Source organism: Triticum dicoccoides, chromosome 2A (genome assembly GCF_002162155.2).
Source record: "Triticum dicoccoides isolate Atlit2015 ecotype Zavitan chromosome 2A, WEW_v2.0, whole genome shotgun sequence".
In the NCBI taxonomy this organism is placed as follows: domain Eukaryota; kingdom Viridiplantae; phylum Streptophyta; class Magnoliopsida; order Poales; family Poaceae; genus Triticum; species Triticum dicoccoides.
In genome coordinates, this window is record NC_041382.1 from 698,570,476 (window position 1) to 698,576,681 (window position 6,206).

A 6,206-nucleotide genomic window follows, 5' to 3' on the forward strand; every position below is an offset into this window, starting at 1 on the left:
CACGCAATGGACCCAGCCGCTCTGACGCCGGACATGCCACCCGTACACTCCAACCACAACCCGACGAGCTCGTACAGAGATGCCCTTCTCTCCACCCCCCTCGATCACAGCCACCCGCACCCCCTTCCCCTGCTCTATAAAACCCCTCGCCATCTCCTCACTCCGCATCGTCGCTCTCACACTTCTCCTCCCACTCTAAGGAAGCACCGCTGCTTCCGCTGCCTAGCTCTAGACCATCTGGTCGAAGCTTGCCGCGACCCCGTCCGGTATGCCCGCTGCTGGCGGAACGGCCACCGCAGCCGTGAGTGCAATATATGCGCATTTGGCCCATCTTCCCTCCTCTTCCTGATGCTTTCCTTTCCCAACCTAACCCAGCCTTTTGCACTAGCAGCATGGACTCCACCGGCTCCTCATCTCGCGCATCACGCACACTCATGATCGGTGACGTCCCCATCATCCTCTCCGAGCCCTTCCCTGCCCTCTGCGTCCCCTCACCGTTCATCCTCCACGGCACTCCTGTCGGAACCGCCCAACTAGCTTCGCCACCTCCCTCCCCACCACGATCATCTGCACCTCCACCCACGCCTACCTCACCACCACCAGCTTTCAATCACACGCACTCGCCGCCCTTCGACACACAGGAGCTGAGGGACCGGCTCGCCGACGTTTTCCTTGCCTCACAGTACACCAGAGCCTCGTCTCACGTCTCCGAGACGGACTCCGAGATGGATCTGCCCCGCCCGACCCATGAGGCCGGGCTACTGCCCCCCTATGGGGACATGCCACTTGTCGCAGTACCTCCATGTCTCGTCCACTGCCCGCGTCGCTTTGCTTTCGTCCACCTTCGCACACCAGTTCTCAACCCCACTCCCCTTATCCGTCGAGCCATCCAGCACACCTGCGGCAATCCTGCTTTCATCATAGGTGGGTCCTGGAGAGGGATCGCCTGCCTCACTTTTCACACACCAGTCGCACGCAATGACGTGCTCAACCACAACCCCATCGAATATGAGGGAAACTCTATCACTATAGAGCCGGTCGAGCAAGTCGACCGCTCCATTGCAATATACTCTGATCTTGCTGAGGTCGAAGTTTCAGACTTCCCACATGAGCTTTGGCACGAAGACGGCAATACGCTTCGCCCTCACTTTTCTCGGCGACGTGTGTGCCATTGATGACTTCTGTCTCCATGGCGTCGACTACACGTCGGTCCGTGCCCTCGTCCTTCTACAATCTGGCAAGGCTGCCCCTCCAGGCATTGTCATTCAGATCCCACCCATTAATGAGATTAAGATCACCAAAGTTGTAGAAATTTCCCGTTGGCATCACGGCGATGGCGCAAATCCGTTCAGTGATGGCTCCTCTGACGGGGACTCTGCCCCCCCTCGCAGTGCGCCTCCCCGAGGCCGCTCTCACCTTCTCACATTGCTCTTGTCGTCTCCGCGATACGTTCGGGGTGGCGCGCCGACCCCACCTATGGTGGCACTAGGCCGGTCGCACCCCATGCCCCCTCCGACCCTCACGAATCCAACATAGACCTGTCAGCTATGGCCTCACCTCCCACCCTCCATGGTTCCCAGCGCCAGCCACTCATCATCTCCGATAACGATTCGGCCGCCTCGGACGACATACATGCACCACTTCTGCATGCTGCTCCAGACTCGCTGGACGGGGTGCATGCACCACCTCCTGACACTCCAGCCCCGCCTGTCATACGCCCGGTCGCCCAGGTGGGTGCCGTGCTGCCACCTACCATGTGCACTCTCTTGCCTGTCACTCCTCCGAACGCCGGCCCGCTAGTTCAGTCCACCACCTCCGCGTTCTCTGCGGTCCCCATTTCTGCAGAAGCTCCTATTGTGCCTCCATCCTTCACTTTCACTGCAGGCGAATCCTCCTGTGCCGCGGGTAAAAAATCTACACCCCCCGTGCTCATTCAATCTAATCTCTCACCCTCTGCTGATCTGCCTCTAACCGAAGTACACCTGGCCGCAACCCTTCCTCTGCAGGACCTGGACACCCACGAGTGCACCATTCGCAAGGCGCGCCGCAAGTCTGAGCACGATCAGTCTGCCTCCAAGAACAAGCTGTGGCGGAGTGCGCGGTTGGCTGGCAAGCAAGCCACTTACTCCCCCATGCTTGCTAAAGCTGTCAAGGCCAAGGCTGCTCGCCTCTCCGCTGCGGATGAAGGCACGGCCATTGGCCGTGCTATCCAGGAGGCACGCCTCCACGAGCCCGACGCCCCTCCTGCCTCCTCCGAAGACCTTGATGCCATTGCTCTGCTCTGCGGTGCTGACGACGAGCAGCTGGATGCCATCCTTGGGTCCGAGGATGCTGCCTCTGGTGAAGACGACGCCCCATGATCAGCAGTCCTCGCCACCCTGGAGTTACGGCGTGACCTTTACCTCACCTACTGCACGCCGCTGCTAGGTCGCGCTTCTTTTGGTTTCCGTTTCCTCTGTCGCATGTTCCTATGCTACTTTTGGCATCACCTGTAGCCGTTGTGACTGTATGCCCGATGTACTATGTTGTTGTCTGTTGGTGCTTGATCGATCTTAATGAGTAATGACTCCTTCCTAATCTGTTCTTGGAATGTACGAGGACTTGGTGATAACGATAAGTGCACTGATGTGCTTTCCAAACTAATCGCAACCAAACCGCACATCACACTCCTACAAGAATCAAAACTCGACTCTCTACCTGACAGCAAAATAAAATCCTTCCTCCCACGCCAGACCGACCACGTTTTCTCCTTGCTAGCGGTCGGAACCGCGGGTGGCACCATCTCGGCCATCAACTCTGCCTCCTTCCAAGTCGTGTCCTTCTCCCACTTAACCTTTTCATCCACACTAATCCTCCAATCAACCGCCCGTGCGCACCACATTGCCATTACTAACATATACGCTCCCTCTTCGCTCTCTCTCAAGCTAGCGTTCCTAGACGAACTCACCTCCATCGCACAACCAGATGACACCCCATGGCTCATCGCTGGCGACTTCAACCTCATCCGTTTCCCCTCCGAGAAAAATAACCCCGCCTTCCACTCCGCCGAAGCCAACGCGTTCAATCAAACTCTAGATAACCTAGCTCTCATCGAATTGCCACTACTCGATCGTAGGTTTACTTGGTCCAACAACCGTGCCTCCCCCACCCTAGAACGACTAGATCGCGTTTTCTTTAACCTTGCATGGGCAGATACGTTCCCCAACACTTCCCTCTCCTCTCGATCCCGCTTTACGTCTGATCACGTCGCACTCCTCATCCACGTCACCACCTCCATCCCTAAATCCAACTTCTTCAAATTCGAAGCGGCTTGGGCCAACTCCCGCCCATGCAAGAACATTGTTGCTCAAATCTGGTCACCACAGCCCACATCGCCAAACAATGCTACTGCCTCCCTTGTCTCTACTCTAAAAAAACTCGTGCCCGTCTTAAGGCTTGGGCACGCTCTCGTATTCCTACACATCTTCGCGAAGCTCGCTGCCAAGCCGCAATCACAGCCTTAGACCTAGTTGAAGAAACTAGAAACCTATCTCAGCCAGAGTCGCTCACCCGAAAAATCATCATCACCTTGCTCAAGAGTGCCATCCACAAGAAAATGACATACTGGCACTGGCGTGCAAAAGTCTCGCGTGCTATCCACGGAGGAGAAAACACCAAAAAATTTCACATATCAGCATCTCAACGGCTGCGTAAGAACAAAATTTTCACACTCACACGTGACGGCTCCGAATACTCTGCGCACCCCCAAAAAGCGGAAATCCTCAGGGATTTCTTTGTCTCTCTAATTGGCTCCCCAGGACCAACAACTTGGTCCTTCGACCTAAAATCCATATCCCCTCTCCCAGTGCCTGGACTCCATGCCCTAGATGCACCCTTCTCGGTAGATGAAATCAAACATGCGTTCTTTTCCATGAACCCCCAAGCCAGCCCGGATCCGGATGGCTTTGGGCCTACTTTCTACAGATCGTTCTGGCCATTAGTAAAACACCTTATTCTGCCCTTCTTCTCACATTTTCACCAAGGTACCGCTGACACAGAACGCCTAAACCGTGCCCACATTGTTCTCCTCCCTAAGAAGGATGCACCGACCTCCCCTGATGCTTTTAGACCCATCTCGCTGCAAAACTGCCCGATCAAAGCTGTTGCAAAAGTTATCACTTCTCGCCTAAAACCTTTCATCCCTATGCTAGTTCATGGCAATCAAACAGGCTTCATTTCTGGTAGAAACATCGCCGAAAACTTTGTCTTCACAGCTGATCTCATTAGCTCTTGCCACTCTCGCAAAAAACCTACCATGGTAATCAACCTAGATTTCCGAAAAGCCTTCGACTCTGTCGCATGGTCTGCGCTGCAAATTTTTTTGGCTGTGCGGGGCTTCTCCTCCACCTTTCGTCGGTGGATCCAAAACATCCTCCTCACCGGCAAAACGGCCATTCTTCTTAACGGGGTTCCGGGCAAATGGATCCAATGCAAAAATGGCTTGCGGCAGGGCGACCCAGTCTCCCCTTACCTCTTTCTCATCGTCGCTGACCTCCTTCAACAGCTCATCCTCCAAAATTCAGACACTACTCTCCACCATCCCATCTTCTCCCATCTACCCCCCACTGTCCTCCAATACGCCGACGACACGCTCATCGTAGCCGCCGCCTCTCCGGCTGCCGCCTCTACCCTCAAAAACATCCTCACCACCTTCGCACTTGCCACCGGCCTCACCATCAACTTTGCCAAGACTACCTTAGCCACCCTACACACAGACGACTCCACAACTAATAACATCGCCTTGGCCCTGGGATGCTCTTGCGCCTCCTTCCCGCAAACATATCTAGGTCTCCCTCTCGCCCCCACCAAACACCTCAATAATATCTTCAATCCTCTACTAGAACGCGCTAGGAAACTACTCTCTGGCTGGCGTGCTAAGCTCCTGGATAAAGGTGATCGGCTCATTCTCATCTCTTCGGTCTTGGACTCAATCCTTGTTTATTTCATGTCTGTGTTCCGCGTACCAAAGAAAACAATTAAAACTCTGGACTCGCTGAGGAGAGCATTTTGTTGGGCAGGAGAGGACACTTGCTCAGGTGCTCAATGTCTTATTGCTTGGAAAAACATATGCTTACCAAAAAAATACGGTGGTTTAGGGCTAAAAACCCTACATGTCCAAATCAACTGCCTTCTCGTGAAATTCACTGCAAAAGCCCTCTCCAACACTCAAACCCCTTGGCTTGAATGGCTAGATCTCCAACACCCTAATGCTCTAGTCTCACCACCCCTGCAAACCTCTTTCCTTTGCCGCACCATTTCACAACAGCTCGCCTCCCTCCAAAATATAACCTTTGTGTTGACAAACAGCGGCTCACACACCTACTTTTGGCTAGATACCTGGTTGACTCCACAACCCCTAGCCACTACCTTCCCCCACTTATTCTCCCACTCCACTCTACAGCTGGTGAAAGTGTCTAACATTATGCATTTCGGTATTCAAGCTAACCCCCGTAACCGTCTCTCCCTTATGGCAGAACAAGAACTTGTCTCGCTTGTGGCTGTCTTGCAGGATTTTATGCCCTCGGCTGGGGAAGACCAACGGTTCCTTCGACACGGCATTGCCTTCTCCACCAAGCATGCATACGCCGCCATCATGGAACAAACTGAGCATGATCATCATGCCCCGCTTATCTGGTCCGCAAAGATACCTCGTAAGCTCAAAGTATTCGCCTGGCTGCTCTTCAAGGACCGCCTCAACACCAGGTGCAACCTTGCACACAAACATATGATCGTCTCAGATATATGTCCTCAGTGCGCAAGGCTGCCAGAAGACTCCAACCACCTGTTCATATCATGCCCCCTCGCCAACAGGATCTGGCAACGCCTGGGTTTTCTGCCTCTGTCTGACGACATCACAGACCTCTGGGATGCCGATATCCCTACCCACCTCCCTACTTCCGCATGGCCTTCAGTCCTCTTGGCCCTATTATGGATGATCTGGTCTGCTCGCAACGACATGGTATTTAGGATGATTGATCAAAGCGCTGTAATAACCCTTAGAAACCTTATTTCCGCACTGGACCTGTGGTCTCATCGTCTTGTGCTTACACAAGACAAGGAGGACGTCTTCTCGTGGCGCTCCTACCTTTCTGCACGATGCACCGTGCCTATGTAATGTTGTTCTTACTGCCTCGGCAGTCCTTTGAGTAATATATTCGGGTGGGGGA